Source organism: Brachyhypopomus gauderio, chromosome 19, assembly GCF_052324685.1.
Source record: "Brachyhypopomus gauderio isolate BG-103 chromosome 19, BGAUD_0.2, whole genome shotgun sequence".
NCBI classification, from domain to species: domain Eukaryota; kingdom Metazoa; phylum Chordata; class Actinopteri; order Gymnotiformes; family Hypopomidae; genus Brachyhypopomus; species Brachyhypopomus gauderio.
The window spans coordinates 15,366,422-15,386,847 of NC_135229.1; positions in this window are offsets into that span (position 1 = coordinate 15,366,422).

The window sequence follows — 20,426 nt, forward strand, 5'->3', positions numbered from 1 at the left end:
GTGGCATAATACGCTAGGCAGTGGCATATTCCTATTAGCAGTGGCATATTACACTCACCAGGGCATATTACACCCAACAGTGGCATATTACATTCAACAGTATATTACACTCAACAGTGGCATATTCCACTCAACAATGGGATATTATACTCAACAGTATATTACACTCAACAGTGGCATATTACACCCAACAGTGGCATATTACATTCAACAGTATATTACACTCAACAGTGGCATATTCCATTCAACACTGACATATTACACCCAACAGTGGAATATTACATTCAACAGTATATTACACTCAACAGTGGCATATTCCACTCAACAGTGGGATATTATACTCAACAGTATATTACACTCAACATTGGCATATTGCACTCAACACTGGCATATTACATTCAACAGTATATTACACTCAACAGTGGCATATTATACCCAATTGTGGCATATCTGATTTAGCAGCAGCATGTTCCTATTAGCAGTGGCATATTACACTCACCAGGGCATATTACACCCAACAGTGGCATATTACATTCAACAGTATATTACACTCAACAGTGGCATATTACACCCAACAGTGGCATATTACATTCAACAGTATATTACACTCAACAGTGGCATATTCCATTCAACACTGGCATATTACACCCAACAGTGGCATATTATACTCAACAGTATATTACACTCAACATTGGCATATTGCACTCAACACTGGCATATTACATTCAACAGTATATTACACTCAACAGTGGCATATTATACCCAATTGTGGCATATCTGATTTAGCAGCAGCATGTTCCTATTAGCAGTGGCATATTACACTCACCAGGGCATATTACACCCAACAGTGGCATATTACATTCAACAGTATATTACACTCAACAGTGGCATATTACACCCAACAGTGGCATATTACATTCAACAGTATATTACACTCAACAGTGGCATATTCCACTCAACACTGGCATATTACACCCAACAGTGGCATATTATACTCAACAGTATATTACACTCAACATTGGAATATTGTACTCAACACTGGCATATTACACCCAACAGTGAGATATTATACTCAACAGTATATTACACTCAACAGTGGCATATTACACCCAACAGTGGCATATTACTTTCAACAGTATATTACACTCAACAGTAGCATATTCCACTCAACACTGGCATATTACACCCAACAGTGGGATATTATACTCAACAGTATATTACACTCAACAGTGGCATATTTCACCCAACAGTGGCATATTACATTCAACAGTATATTACACTCAACAGTGGCATATAATACCCAATTGTGGCATATCTGATTTAGCAGCAGCATATTCCTATTAGCAGTGGCATGTTACACTCAGCAGGGCATATTACACCCAACAGTGGCATATTACATTCAACTCAACTCAACTCAACTCAACTTTATTTGTATAGCCCTTTACAGAACAGCCTCGGCTGGGTCAAAGTGCTTTACAGAGTAGGTAGTAAATGTAAAAACAGACAAGATTATTAATTATATGGTAAAAAACAGCAACTATAACATGCTAAAATACTACTAAAATTACTAATGACACAATTAAAACAATAACAACACAAGTCTCATACTGGGTTAAAAGCCAAGGAATAAAAGTAGGTTTTAAGATGAGTCTTAAAAATGGACAGTGAAGAAGCCTGTCTGATATACATTGGAAGGTCATTCCATAATTTCGGTGCAGCAGCTGAAAAAGATCGATCCCCTCTGAGCTTACGTTTTACTTTTGGCACCTTCAGGAGAAGCTGATCAGCTGACCTAAGGCACCGACTGGGAGCGTGTGGTTGGAGGAGCTCAGAGAGATAAGGTGGGGCAAGTCCATTTAGAGATTTAAAAACAAATAAAAGAATTTTAAAACGGATTCTAAAATGCACCGGCAGCCAATGGAGAGAGGCCAGAATAGGTGTTATGTGCTCCCTCTTACGCACTCCAGTTAGAAGTCTGGCAGCAGCGTTCTGAACCAACTGAAGACGACTGAGGGAGGACTGGCTAACTCCATAATACAGTGCATTACAGTAATCCAGCCGAGATGTAATAAAAGCATGGATTACTGTTTCAAATTTCTCCCGTGTAAGGATTGGCTTCACCTTTGCCAGCTGCCTCAGCTGGAAGAAGCTGGACTTCACTACTGCACCAATTTGCCTATCTAATTTAAAATCACTGTCCATCTTAAAACCCAAATTTGTGATTGTTGGCTTTATATATGATGTTAAAAGGCCAAAGTCAACTGGGGGGGCTTTGCATGTACCACTAGGACCAAATACCATCACTTCCGTTTTCTTTTCGTTAAAATTTAAAAAGTTTAACGCCATCCAGGCTTTAATGTCCTCAAGACATAAAAGCAGTGCTTTAAAAGAACATGCATCGTTTCTCTTTAAAGGTATATATATCTGGCAGTCGTCAGCATAACAATGAAAAGAGACGCCATGTTTTCTTAAAATGGAACCCAGTGGGAGCAAATACAGAGAAAACAGGAGGGGTCCCAAAATTGAGCCCTGAGGAACTCCATATAACAGGGGAGCTACAGAGGATTCACAGTCAGCAATAGATATGCACATGGTTCTGTCTGTTAGATATGACCGAAACCACTGTAGTGCACTGCCAGAAATGCCCACCATGTGCTGTAGCCGAGAAATTAAAATGTTGTGATCTAATGTGTCAAACGCTGCAGTTAGGTCAAGCAGGACAAGAATCACATGTTCACCTGAATCCGTAGCCAGTAGGATGTCATCAAAAACCTTAATCAGTGCTGTCTCTGTACTGTGCATAGATTTAAAACCGGATTGGAAAATCTCCAGGATATTGTGCTCATCCAGAAAAGATTTTACTTGGGTGTAAACAAGTTTCTCTAAAATTTTTGAAATAAAAGGCAGTTTGGAGATGGGCCTATAATTAGTCAATAGGGTGTGATCAAGACCAGGTTTCTTTAGCAGGGGTTGAACTACTGCCCGTTTAAAACTCATGGGAATGACAGCAGAGGACAGACTGCTGTTTATAATGGCCAAGACATGAGGCCCTATACTCGGAAAAACCATTTTTAAAAAGTAGGGAGGCACCGCATCACAGGAAGAGCCTGAGGGCTTTATAAGGCCCACTACATGCTCCAAGTGTGACAATGTCACAGGCTCAAACCTATCAAACACAGCCTTACAAGAGGCAGCGTCAGATGGGTCAGAAGCAGGAGCTGTGATCAGGGCTCTTGCAGTGGCAATCTTATTATTAAAAAAATGCATAAAATTTTCACACAGTTCAGAAGAAGCTTCCAGACAGGTGGGTTGTTGAGACTTAAGAACAGAGTCTATGGTTTTAAATAACACACGTGGGTTATGACGGTTTGCCATGATAATGTTCGACAGATGCTCTCTCTTAGCTTCCTTGATAGTGTGTTGATAGGAACGTCTACAGTCTTTTAAAATTTGGAGTGAAACTTGCAGCTTGTCCTTCTTCCATCTCCGTTCAGCTCTGCGACACTCCCGCCTAACTGCACAAACTCTGTCACTGAACCAGGGCTCAAGTTTAACTTTGGGCTGTACGAATCTTAGTGGAGCCACCGAGTCCAGTATAGATCTTATGGAGGAGTCCAACCAGGAGTTAAGCTCCTCTGTATCACCACAGATGGAATCGAGAGGATGGCAGAGTTGATCAAAAGCAGCAGAGAACCGACCGGCAGTGAGGGGGTTAAAACTCCGGCAGAGCCGAGCAGTGGTGAGAGGTTTAACTGCAGTGAAAGATAAAACAACATCAAATAAAACCGGCATGTGATCCGAAATCCCACCACCACATATCTCTAAGTTTGATACAGACAAACCATGAGAAAAAACAAGATCTAATGTATGTCCTTGTTCATGTGTGGGACCAGATACACACTGCACTAAATTAAAAGAGTCAGTGATGTTTAAAAAGTCCTTCACCAGGGGTTTATCAGGGCAGCACACATGAATGTTAAAATCCCCGACAATAAGAGCGTGATCATATCTTGGCATTAGTTCTGCCAGAAAGTCCGAAAAATCAGTCACAAAGTCCTTGTTGTATTTGGGGGGTCGATAGATGACAGCAAACAGCACCGGGTCAGAGCGACCGACTTCAAATAATGTCACCTCAAAGCTGGAGAATGAGGATGTTACAGCGCGCTGTTTGCATTTAAAGCTGTTATTATTATATATAGTCGCTGTTCCGCCTCCACGGCCTGATGTCCGCGGGGTGTTAAAATACTTGCATCCATCCGGCAAAAGTTCATTGAAAGCGCTGTACTCACCAGCGCCGATCCAGGTCTCTGTTACACAGAGAAAATCCAGTTTTCGAGAGCTGAATAAATCCCTCAAAATGAACGTTTTGTTTGAAAGCGATCTTGCGTTTACTAGACCGATCCTGGCTGGAGCCTGTATTTCAGTGAGTCCGGTGGTGCGGAGCAGCGGCCTCAGGTTATGAGGATTTACGCCACGCTGGCGACGCCGAGGGAAACGGGTGTGGCAGGGTTGAAAGCCAGCAACCAAACCGGTGACAGGTCTTAGATGGGTGTATAATGGCATTAATCCGTGACCTGACCGGGAGATGGATGCAGGGTGAGCAAGACGGACCTTTAGCTTTACCAGCCGACCGCTACGTTTACCACGGCGGCGGCGGCGGCGGTGTTTACGCCGGGGAGTTTGAGCCAGGAACAGGTGAGTTGGGATTTCCGATAGTAGCGGTGGTAGAGATTTCTGTCTGTCACTGCTAAAAATACCCACATCGCCGACATTTTGCCTAATGTCCAATAGAGCTTGGCGATCATACACCAGCAGAGACTTAGTTAGCTGAAAATTGAAGGTTATTAAAAACATCAAAAGTATTAATACTGTCCCAGACGGGAGTACAGGACGGCCAGCCTGACACACCGGCGCCATCTTCCTCAATTGCAGAATGCACATGTGTGAGCGTGTGTGTGCGCGCACGCGCATGTGTATATTCAACAGTATATTACACTCAGTAGTGGCATATTCCTATTAGCAGTGGCATATTACACTCACCAGTGGCATATTACACCCAAGAGTGGCATATTACATTCAACAGTATATTACACTCAACAGTGGCATATTTCACTCAACACTGGGAAATTACACCCAACAGTGGCATATTATACTCAACAGTATATTACACTCAACACTGGCATATTGCACCCAACAGTGAGATATTATACTCAACAGTATATTACACTCACCAGGGCATATTACACCCAACAGTGGCATATTACATTCAACAGTATATTACACTCAACAGTGGCATATTCCACTCAACAGTGGGATATTATACTCAACAGTATATTACACTCAACAGTGGCATATTACATCCAACAGTGACATATTACATTCAACAGTATATTACACTCAACAGTGGCATATTTCATTCAACACTGGCATATTACACCCAACAGTGGCATATTATACTCAACAGTATATTACACTCAACATTGGCATATTGCACTCAACACTGGCATATTACATTCAACAGTATATTACACTCAACAGTGGCATATTATACCCAATTGTGGCATATCTGATTTAGCAGCAGCATGTTCCTATTAGCAGTGGCATATTACACTCACCAGGGCATATTACACCCAACAGTGGCATATTACATTCAACAGTATATTACACTCAACAGTGGCATATTACACCCAACAGTGGCATATTACATTCAACAGTATATTACACTCAACATTGGAATATTCCACTCAACACTGGCATATTACACCCAACAGTGGCATATTATACTCAACAGTATATTACACTCAACAGTGGCATATTACACCCAACAGTGGCATATTACTTTCAACAGTATATTACACTCAACAGTAGCATATTCCACTCAACACTGGCATATTACACCCAACAGTGGGATATTATACTCAACAGTATATTACACTCAACAGTGGCATATTACACCCAACAGTGGCATATTACATTCAACAGTATATTACACTCAAAAGTGGCATATAATACCCAATTGTGGCATATCTGATTTAGCAGCAGCATATTCCTATTAGCAGTGGAATATTACACTCAGCAGGGCATATTACACCCAACAGTGGCATATTACATTCAACAGTATATTACATTCAGTAGTGGCATATTCCTATTAGCAGTGGCATATTACACTCACCAGTGGCATATTACACCCAAGAGTGGCATATTACATTCAACAGTATATTACACTCAACAGTGGCATATTACACCCAACAGTGGCATATTACATTCAACAGTATATTACACTCAACAGTGGCATATTCCACTCAACACTGGTATATTACACCCAACAGTGGCATATTATACTCAACAGTATATTACACTCAACATTGGAATATTGTACTCAACACTGGCATATTACACCCAACAGTGGCATATTACATTCAACAGTATATTACACTCAACAGTGGCATATAATACCCAATTGTGGCATATCTGATTTAGCAGCAGCATATTCCTATTAGCAGTGGCATATTACACTCACCAGGGCATATTATACCCAACAGTGGCATATTACATTCAACAGTATATTACACTCAACAGTGGCATATTATACCCAATTGTGGCATATCTGATTTAGCAGCAGCATATTACACTCATCAGGGCATTACACCCAACAGTGGCATATTACATTCAACAGTATATTACACTCAGTAGTGGCATATTCCTATTAGCAGTGGCATATTACACTCGGCAGTGGCATATTCCACTTGGCAGTGGCATATTACGCTCGGCAGTGTCATATCTGACTTAACAGTGGCATACTCCTATTAACAGTGGCATATTCCTATTAACAGTGGCATATCTGACTTAGCAGGAGCATATTTCTATTAATAGTAGCATATCTGATTAGCAGCGGCATATTCCACTCGGCAGTGGCATATCGGACCCAGCAGTGGCATATTCCTATTAGCAGTGGCATATTCATATTAGCAGTGGCATATTACGCTAGGCAGTGGCATCTTCCTATTAGCAGTGGCATATTACACTCACCAGGGCATATTACACCCAACAGTGGCATATTACATTCAACAGTATATTACACTCAACAGTGGCATATTCCATTCAACACTGGCATATTACACCCAACAGTGGCATATTATACTCAACAGTATATTACACTCAACATTGGCATATTGCACTCAACACTGGCATATTACATTCAACAGTATATTACACTCAACAGTGGCATATTATACCCAATTGTGGCATATCTGATTTAGCAGCAGCATGTTCCTATTAGCAGTGGCATATTACACTCACCAGGGCATATTACACCCAACAGTGGCATATTACATTCAACAGTATATTACACTCAACAGTGGCATATTACACCCAACAGTGGCATATTACATTCAACAGTATATTACACTCAACAGTGGCATATTCCACTCAACACTGGCATATTACACCCAACAGTGGCATATTATACTCAACAGTATATTACACTCAACATTGGAATATTGTACTCAACACTGGCATATTACACCCAACAGTGGGATATTATACACAACAGTATATTACACTCAACAGTGGCATATTACACCCAACAGTGGCATATTACTTTCAACAGTATATTACACTCAACAGTAGCATATTCCACTCAACACTGGCATATTACACCCAACAGTGGGATATTATACTCAACAGTATATTACACTCAACAGTGGCATATTACACCCAACAGTGGCATATTACATTCAACAGTATATTACACTCAAAAGTGGCATATAATACCCAATTGTGGCATATCTGATTTAGCAGCAGCATATTCCTATTAGCAGTGGAATATTACACTCAGCAGGGCATATTACACCCAACAGTGGCATATTACATTCAACAGTATATTACATTCAGTAGTGGCATATTCCTATTAGCAGTGGCATATTACACTCACCAGTGGCATATTACACCCAAGAGTGGCATATTACATTCAACAGTATATTACACTCAACAGTGGCATATTACACCCAACAGTGGCATATTACATTCAACAGTATATTACACTCAACAGTGGCATATTCCACTCAACACTGGTATATTACACCCAACAGTGGCATATTATACTCAACAGTATATTACACTCAACATTGGAATATTGTACTCAACACTGGCATATTACACACAACAGTGGGATATTATACTCAACAGTATATTACACTCAACACTGGCATATTACACCCAACAGTGGCATATTACATTAAACAGTATATTACACTCAACAGTGGCATATAATACCCAATTGTGGCATATCTGATTTAGCAGCAGCATATTCCTATTAGCAGTGGCATATTACATTCAACAGCAAATTACACTCAACAGTGGCATATTATACCCAATTGTGGCATATCTGATTTAGCAGCAGCATATTACACTCATCAGGGCATTACACCCAACAGTGGCATATTACATTCAACAGTATATTACACTCAGTAGTGGCATATTCCTATTAGCAGTGGCATATTACACTCGGCAGTGGCATATTACACTTGGCAGTGGCATATTACGCTCGGCAGTGTCATATCTGACTTAACAGTGGCATACTCCTATTAACAGTGGCATATTCCTATTAACAGTGTCATATCTGACTTAGCAGGAGCATATTTCTATTAATAGTAGCATATCTGATTAGCAGCGGCATATTCCACTCAGCAGTGGCATATCGGACCCAGCAGTGGCATATTCCTATTAGCAGTGGCATATTCATATTAGCAGTGGCATATTACGCTAGGCAGTGGCATCTTCCTATTAGCAGTGGCATATTACACTCACCAGGGCATATTACACCCAACAGTGGCATATTACATTCAACAGTATATTACACTCAACAGTGGCATATTCCACTCAACAGTGGGATATTATACTCAACAGTATATTACACTCAACAGTGGCATATTACACCCAACAGTGGCATATTACATTCAACAGTATATTACACTCAACAGTGGCATATTCCATTCAACACTGGCATATTACACCCAACAGTGGAATATTATACTCAACAGTATATTACACTCAACATTGGCATATTGCACTCAACACTGGCATATTACATTCAACAGTATATTACACTCAACAGTGGCATATTATACCCAATTGTGGCATATCTGATTTAGCAGCAGCATGTTCCTATTAGCAGTGGCATATTACACACACCAGGGCATATTACACCCAACAGTGGCATATTACATTCAACAGTATATTACACTCAGTAGTGGCATATTCCTATTAGCAGTGGCATATTATGCTAGGCAGTGGCATATTCCTATTAGCAGTGGCATATTACACTCACCAGGGCATATTACACCCAACAGTGGCATATTACATTCAACAGTATATTACACTCAACAGTGGCATATAACATTCAACAGTATATTACACTCAACAGTAGCATATTCCACTCAACACTGGCATATTACACCCAACAGTGGGATATTATACCCAACAGTATATTACACTCAACAGTGGCATATTACACCCAACAGTGGCATATTACATTCAACAGTATATTACACTCAACAGTGGCATATAATACCCAATTGTGGCATATCTGATTTAGCAGCAGCATATTCCTATTAGCAGTGGCATATTACACTCACCAGGGCATATTACACCCAACAGTGGCATATTACATTCAACAGTATATTACACTCAGTAGTGGCATATTCCTATTAGCAGTGGCATATTACGCTCGGCAGTGGCATATTCCTATTAACAGTGGCATATCTGACTTAGCAGGAGCATATTTCTATTAATAGTAGCATATCTGATTAGCAGCGGCATATTCCACTCGGCAGTGGCATATCGGACCCAGCAGTGGCATATTCCTATTAGCAGTGGCATATCGGACCCAGCAGTGGCATATTCCTATTAGCAGTGGCATATTCATATTAGCAGTGGCATATTACGCTAGGCAGTGGCATATTCCTATTAGCAGTGGCATATTACGCTAGGCAGTGGCATATTCCTATTAGCAGTGGCATATTACACTCACCAGGGCATATTACACCCAACAGTGGCATATTACATTCAACAGTATATTACACTCAACAGTGGCATATTCCACTCAACAGTGGGATATTATACTCGAACAGTATATTACACTCAACAGTGGCATATTACACCCAACAGTGGCATATTACATTCAACAGTATATTACACTCAACAGTGGCATATTCCATTCAACACTGGCATATTACACCCAACAGTGGCATATTATACTCAACAGTATATTACACTCAACATTGGCATATTGCACTCAACACTGGCATATTACACCCAACAGTGGCATATTATACTCAACAGTATATTACACTCAACATTGGAATATTGTACTCAACACTGGCATATTACACCCAACAGTGGGATATTATACTCAACAGTATATTACACTCAACAGTGGCATATTACACCCAACAGTGGCATATTATACCCAATTGTGGCATATCTGATTTAGCAGCAGCATGTTCCTATTAGCAGTGGCATATTACACTCACCAGGGCATATTACACCCAACAGTGGCATATTACATTCAACAGTATATTACACTCAACAGTGGCATATTCCACCCAACAGTGGCATATTACATTCAACAGTATATTACACTCAACAGTGGCATATTCCACTCAACACTGGTATATTACACCCAACAGTGGCATATTATACTCAACAGTATATTACACTCAACATTGGAATATTGTACTCAACACTGGCATATTACACACAACAGTGGGATATTATACTCAACAGTATATTACACTCAACACTGGCATATTACACCCAACAGTGGCATATTACATTAAACAGTATATTACACTCAACAGTGGCATATAATACCCAATTGTGGCATATCTGATTTAGCAGCAGCATATTCCTATTAGCAGTGGCATATTACATTCAACAGCAAATTACACTCAACAGTGGCATATTATACCCAATTGTGGCATATCTGATTTAGCAGCAGCATATTACACTCATCAGGGCATTACACCCAACAGTGGCATATTACATTCAACAGTATATTACACTCAGTAGTGGCATATTCCTATTAGCAGTGGCATATTACACTCGGCAGTGGCATATTACACTTGGCAGTGGCATATTACGCTCGGCAGTGTCATATCTGACTTAACAGTGGCATACTCCTATTAACAGTGGCATATTCCTATTAACAGTGTCATATCTGACTTAGCAGGAGCATATTTCTATTAATAGTAGCATATCTGATTAGCAGCGGCATATTCCACTCAGCAGTGGCATATCGGACCCAGCAGTGGCATATTCCTATTAGCAGTGGCATATTCATATTAGCAGTGGCATATTACGCTAGGCAGTGGCATCTTCCTATTAGCAGTGGCATATTACACTCACCAGGGCATATTACACCCAACAGTGGCATATTACATTCAACAGTATATTACACTCAACAGTGGCATATTCCACTCAACAGTGGGATATTATACTCAACAGTATATTACACTCAACAGTGGCATATTACACCCAACAGTGGCATATTACATTCAACAGTATATTACACTCAACAGTGGCATATTCCATTCAACACTGGCATATTACACCCAACAGTGGAATATTATACTCAACAGTATATTACACTCAACATTGGCATATTGCACTCAACACTGGCATATTACATTCAACAGTATATTACACTCAACAGTGGCATATTATACCCAATTGTGGCATATCTGATTTAGCAGCAGCATGTTCCTATTAGCAGTGGCATATTACACACACCAGGGCATATTACACCCAACAGTGGCATATTACATTCAACAGTATATTACACTCAGTAGTGGCATATTCCTATTAGCAGTGGCATATTATGCTAGGCAGTGGCATATTCCTATTAGCAGTGGCATATTACACTCACCAGGGCATATTACACCCAACAGTGGCATATTACATTCAACAGTATATTACACTCAACAGTGGCATATAACATTCAACAGTATATTACACTCAACAGTAGCATATTCCACTCAACACTGGCATATTACACCCAACAGTGGGATATTATACCCAACAGTATATTACACTCAACAGTGGCATATTACACCCAACAGTGGCATATTACATTCAACAGTATATTACACTCAACAGTGGCATATAATACCCAATTGTGGCATATCTGATTTAGCAGCAGCATATTCCTATTAGCAGTGGCATATTACACTCACCAGGGCATATTACACCCAACAGTGGCATATTACATTCAACAGTATATTACACTCAGTAGTGGCATATTCCTATTAGCAGTGGCATATTACGCTCGGCAGTGGCATATTCCTATTAACAGTGGCATATCTGACTTAGCAGGAGCATATTTCTATTAATAGTAGCATATCTGATTAGCAGCGGCATATTCCACTCGGCAGTGGCATATCGGACCCAGCAGTGGCATATTCCTATTAGCAGTGGCATATCGGACCCAGCAGTGGCATATTCCTATTAGCAGTGGCATATTCATATTAGCAGTGGCATATTACGCTAGGCAGTGGCATATTCCTATTAGCAGTGGCATATTACGCTAGGCAGTGGCATATTCCTATTAGCAGTGGCATATTACACTCACCAGGGCATATTACACCCAACAGTGGCATATTACATTCAACAGTATATTACACTCAACAGTGGCATATTCCACTCAACAGTGGGATATTATACTCGAACAGTATATTACACTCAACAGTGGCATATTACACCCAACAGTGGCATATTACATTCAACAGTATATTACACTCAACAGTGGCATATTCCATTCAACACTGGCATATTACACCCAACAGTGGCATATTATACTCAACAGTATATTACACTCAACATTGGCATATTGCACTCAACACTGGCATATTACACCCAACAGTGGCATATTATACTCAACAGTATATTACACTCAACATTGGAATATTGTACTCAACACTGGCATATTACACCCAACAGTGGGATATTATACTCAACAGTATATTACACTCAACAGTGGCATATTACACCCAACAGTGGCATATTATACCCAATTGTGGCATATCTGATTTAGCAGCAGCATGTTCCTATTAGCAGTGGCATATTACACTCACCAGGGCATAATACACCCAACAGTGGCATATTACATTCAACAGTATATTACACTCAACAGTGGCATATTCCACTCAACAGTGGGATATTATACTCAACAGTATATTACACTCAACAGTGGCATATTACACCCAACAGTGGCATATTACATTCAACAGTATATTACACTCAACAGTGGCATATTCCATTCAACACTGGCATATTACACCCAACAGTGGAATATTATACTCAACAGTATATTACACTCAACATTGGCATATTGCACTCAACACTGGCATATTACATTCAACAGTATATTACACTCAACAGTGGCATATTATACCCAATTGTGGCATATCTGATTTAGCAGCAGCATGTTCCTATTAGCAGTGGCATATTACACACACCAGGGCATATTACACCCAACAGTGGCATATTACATTCAACAGTATATTACACTCAGTAGTGGCATATTCCTATTAGCAGTGGCATATTATGCTAGGCAGTGGCATATTCCTATTAGCAGTGGCATATTACACTCACCAGGGCATATTACACCCAACAGTGGCATATTACATTCAACAGTATATTACACTCAACAGTGGCATATAACATTCAACAGTATATTACACTCAACAGTAGCATATTCCACTCAACACTGGCATATTACACCCAACAGTGGGATATTATACCCAACAGTATATTACACTCAACAGTGGCATATTACACCCAACAGTGGCATATTACATTCAACAGTATATTACACTCAACAGTGGCATATAATACCCAATTGTGGCATATCTGATTTAGCAGCAGCATATTCCTATTAGCAGTGGCATATTACACTCACCAGGGCATATTACACCCAACAGTGGCATATTACATTCAACAGTATATTACACTCAGTAGTGGCATATTCCTATTAGCAGTGGCATATTACGCTCGGCAGTGGCATATTCCTATTAACAGTGGCATATCTGACTTAGCAGGAGCATATTTCTATTAATAGTAGCATATCTGATTAGCAGCGGCATATTCCACTCGGCAGTGGCATATCGGACCCAGCAGTGGCATATTCCTATTAGCAGTGGCATATCGGACCCAGCAGTGGCATATTCCTATTAGCAGTGGCATATTCATATTAGCAGTGGCATATTACGCTAGGCAGTGGCATATTCCTATTAGCAGTGGCATATTACGCTAGGCAGTGGCATATTCCTATTAGCAGTGGCATATTACACTCACCAGGGCATATTACACCCAACAGTGGCATATTACATTCAACAGTATATTACACTCAACAGTGGCATATTCCACTCAACAGTGGGATATTATACTCGAACAGTATATTACACTCAACAGTGGCATATTACACCCAACAGTGGCATATTACATTCAACAGTATATTACACTCAACAGTGGCATATTCCATTCAACACTGGCATATTACACCCAACAGTGGCATATTATACTCAACAGTATATTACACTCAACATTGGCATATTGCACTCAACACTGGCATATTACACCCAACAGTGGCATATTATACTCAACAGTATATTACACTCAACATTGGAATATTGTACTCAACACTGGCATATTACACCCAACAGTGGGATATTATACTCAACAGTATATTACACTCAACAGTGGCATATTACACCCAACAGTGGCATATTATACCCAATTGTGGCATATCTGATTTAGCAGCAGCATGTTCCTATTAGCAGTGGCATATTACACTCACCAGGGCATATTACACCCAACAGTGGCATATTACATTCAACAATATATTACACTCAACAGTGGCATATTACACCCAACAGTGGCATATTACATTCAACAGTATATTACACTCAACAGTGGCATATTCCACTCAACACTGGCATATTACACCCAACAGTGGCATATTATACTCAACAGTATATTACACTCAACATTGGAATATTGTACTCAACACTGGCATATTACACCCAACAGTGGGATATTATACTCAACAGTATATTACACTCAACAGTGGCATATTACACCCAACAGTGGCATATTACTTTCAACAGTATATTACACTCAACAGTAGCATATTCCACTCAACACTGGCATATTACACCCAACAGTGGGATAATATACTCAACAGTATATTACACTCAACAGTGGCATATTACACCCAACAGTGGCATATTACATTCAACAGTATATTACACTCAAAAGTGGCATATAATACCCAATTGTGGCATATCTGATTTAGCAGCAGCATATTCCTATTAGCAGTGGCATATTACACTCACCAGGGCATATTACACCCAACAGTGGCATATTACATTCAACAGTATATTACACTCAGTAGTGGCATATTCCTATTAGCAGTGGCATATTACGCTCGGCAGTGGCATATTCCTATTAACAGTGGCATATCTGACTTAGCAGGAGCATATTTCTATTAATAGTAGCATATCTGATTAGCAGCGGCATATTCCACTCGGCAGTGGCATATCGGACCCAGCAGTGGCATATTCCTATTAGCAGTGGCATATCGGACCCAGCAGTGGCATATTCCTATTAGCAGTGGCATATTCATATTAGCAGTGGCATATTACGCTAGGCAGTGGCATATTCCTATTAGCAGTGGCATATTACGCTAGGCAGTGGCATATTCCTATTAGCAGTGGCATATTACACTCACCAGGGCATATTACACCCAACAGTGGCATATTACATTCAACAGTATATTACACTCAACAGTGGCATATTCCACTCAACAGTGGGATATTATACTCGAACAGTATATTACACTCAACAGTGGCATATTACACCCAACAGTGGCATATTACATTCAACAGTATATTACACTCAACAGTGGCATATTCCATTCAACACTGGCATATTACACCCAACAGTGGCATATTATACTCAACAGTATATTACACTCAACATTGGCATATTGCACTCAACACTGGCATATTACACCCAACAGTGGCATATTATACTCAACAGTATATTACACTCAACATTGGAATATTGTACTCAACACTGGCATATTACACCCAACAGTGGGATATTATACTCAACAGTATATTACACTCAACAGTGGCATATTACACCCAACAGTGGCATATTATACCCAATTGTGGCATATCTGATTTAGCAGCAGCATGTTCCTATTAGCAGTGGCATATTACACTCACCAGGGCATATTACACCCAACAGTGGCATATTACATTCAACAATATATTACACTCAACAGTGGCATATTACACCCAACAGTGGCATATTACATTCAACAGTATATTACACTCAACAGTGGCATATTCCACTCAACACTGGCATATTACACCCAACAGTGGCATATTATACTCAACAGTATATTACACTCAACATTGGAATATTGTACTCAACACTGGCATATTACACCCAACAGTGGGATATTATACTCAACAGTATATTACACTCAACAGTGGCATATTACACCCAACAGTGGCATATTACTTTCAACAGTATATTACACTCAACAGTAGCATATTCCACTCAACACTGGCATATTACACCCAACAGTGGGATAATATACTCAACAGTATATTACACTCAACAGTGGCATATTACACCCAACAGTGGCATATTACATTCAACAGTATATTACACTCAAAAGTGGCATATAATACCCAATTGTGGCATATCTGATTTAGCAGCAGCATATTCCTATTAGCAGTGGAATATTACACTCAGCAGGGCATATTACACCCAACAGTGGCATATTACATTCAACAGTATATTACATTCAGTAGTGGCATATTCCTATTAGCAGTGGCATATTACACTCACCAGTGGCATATTACACCCAAGAGTGGCATATTACATTCAACAGTATATTACACTCAACAGTGGCATATTACACCCAACAGTGGCATATTACATTCAACAGTATATTACACTCAACAGTGGCATATTCCACTCAACACTGGTATATTACACCCAACAGTGGCATATTATACTCAACAGTATATTACACTCAACATTGGAATATTGTACTCAACACTGGCATATTACACCCAACAGTGGGATATTATACTCAACAGTATATTACACTCAACACTGGCATATTACACCCAACAGTGGCATATTACATTCAACAGTATATTACACTCAACAGTGGCATATAATACCCAATTGTGGCATATCTGATTTAGCAGCAGCATATTCCTATTAGCAGTGGCATATTACACTCACCAGGGCATATTACACCCAACAGTGGCATATTACATTCAACAGTATATTACACTCAACAGTGGCATATAATACCCAATTGTGGCATATCTGATTTAGCAGCAGCATATTCCTATTAGCAGTGGCATGTTACACTCAGCAGGGCATATTACACCCAACAGTGGCATATTACATTCAACAGTATATTACACTCAGTAGTGGCATATTCCTATTAGCAGTGGCATATTACACTCACCAGTGGCATATTACACCCAAGAGTGGCATATTACATTCAACAGTATATTACACTCAACAGTGGCATATTTCACTCAACACTGGGAAATTACACCCAACAGTGGCATATTATACTCAACAGTATATTACACTCAACATTGGCATATTGCACTCAACACTGGCATATTACACCCAACAGTGGCATATTATACTCAACAGTATATTACACTCAACATTGGAATATTGTACTCAACACTGGCATATTACACCCAACAGTGGGATATTATACTCAACAGTATATTACACTCAACAGTGGCATATTACACCCAACAGTGGCATATTATACCCAATTGTGGCATATCTGATTTAGCAGCAGCATGTTCCTATTAGCAGTGGCATATTACACTCACCAGTGGCATATTACACCCAACAGTGGCATATTACATTCAACAATATATTACACTCAACAGTGGCATATTACACCCAACAGTGGCATATTACATTCAACAGTATATTACACTCAACAGTGGCATATTCCACTCAACACTGGCATATTACACCCAACAGTGGCATATTATACTCAACAGTATATTACACTCAACATTGGAATATTGTACTCAACACTGGCATATTACACCCAACAGTGGGATATTATACTCAACAGTATATTACACTCAACAGTGGCATATTACACCCAACAGTGGCATATTACTTTCAACAGTATATTACACTCAACAGTAGCATATTCCACTCAACACTGGCATATTACACCCAACAGTGGGATATTATACTCAACAGTATATTACACTCAACAGTGGCATATTACACCCAACAGTGGCATATTACATTCAACAGTATATTACACTCAAAAGTGGCATATAATACCCAATTGTGGCATATCTGATTTAGCAGCAGCATATTCCTATTAGCAGTGGAATATTACACTCAGCAGGGCATATTACACCCAACAGTGGCATATTACATTCAACAGTATATTACATTCAGTAGTGGCATATTCCTATTAGCAGTGGCATATTACACTCACCAGTGGCATATTACACCCAAGAGTGGCATATTACATTCAACAGTATATTACACTCAACAGTGGCATATTCCACTCAACACTGGTATATTACACCCAACAGTGGCATATTATACTCAACAGTATATTACACTCAACATTGGAATATTGTACTCAACACTGGCATATTACACCCAACAGTGGGATATTATACTCAACAGTATATTACACTCAACACTGGCATATTACACCCAACAGTGGCATATTACATTCAACAGTATATTACACTCAACAGTGGCATATAATACCCAATTGTGGCATATCTGATTTAGCAGCAGCATATTCCTATTAGCAGTGGCATATTACACTCACCAGGGCATATTACACCCAACAGTGGCATATTACATTCAACAGTATATTACACTCAACAGTGGCATATAATACCCAATTGTGGCATATCTGATTTAGCAGCAGCATATTCCTATTAGCAGTGGCATGTTACACTCAGCAGGGCATATTACACCCAACAGTGGCATATTACATTCAACAGTATATTACACTCAGTAGTGGCATATTCCTATTAGCAGTGGCATATTACACTCACCAGTGGCATATTACACTCAAGAGTGGCATATTACATTCAACAGTATATTACACTCAACAGTGGCATATTTCACTCAACACTGGGAAATTACACCCAACAGTGGCATATTATACTCAACAGTATATTACACTCAACACTGGCATATTGCACCCAACAGTGAGATATTATACTCAACAGTATATTACACTCACCAGGGCATATTACACCCAACAGTGGCATATTCCACTCAACAGTGGGATATTATACTCAACAGTATATTACACTCAACAGTGGCATATTACATCCAACAGTGACATATTACATTCAACAGTATATTACACTCAACAGTGGCATATTTCATTCAACACTGGCATATTACACCCAACAGTGGCATATTATACTCAACAGTATATTACACTCAACATTGGCATATTGCACTCAACACTGGCATATTACATTCAACAGTATATTACACTCAACAGTGGCATATTATACCCAATTGTGGCATATCTGATTTAGCAGCAGCATGTTCCTATTAGCAGTGGCATATTACACTCACCAGGGCATATTACACCCAACAGTGGCATATTACATTCAACAATATATTACACTCAACAGTGGCATATTACACCCAACAGTGGCATATTACATTCAACAGTATATTACACTCAACAGTGGCATATTCCACTCAACACTGGCATATTACACCCAACAGTGGCATATTATACTCAACAGTATATTACACTCAACATTGGAATATTGTACTCAACACTGGCATATTACACCCAACAGTGGGATATTATACTCAACAGTATATTACACTCAACAGTGGCATATTACACCCAACAGTGGCATATTACTTTCAACAGTATATTACACTCAACAGTAGCATATTCCACTCAACACTGGCATATTACACCCAACAGTGGGATAATATACTCAACAGTATATTACACTCAACAGTGGCATATTACACCCAACAGTGGCATATTACATTCAACAGTATATTACACTCAAAAGTGGCATATAATACCCAATTGTGGCATATCTGATTTAGCAGCAGCATATTCCTATTAGCAGTGGAATATTACACTCAGCAGGGCATATTACACCCAACAGTGGCATATTACATTCAACAGTATATTACATTCAGTAGTGGCATATTCCTATTAGCAGTGGCATATTACACTCACCAGTGGCATATTACACCCAAGAGTGGCATATTACATTCAACAGTATATTACACTCAACAGTGGCATATTACACCCAACAGTGGCATATTAC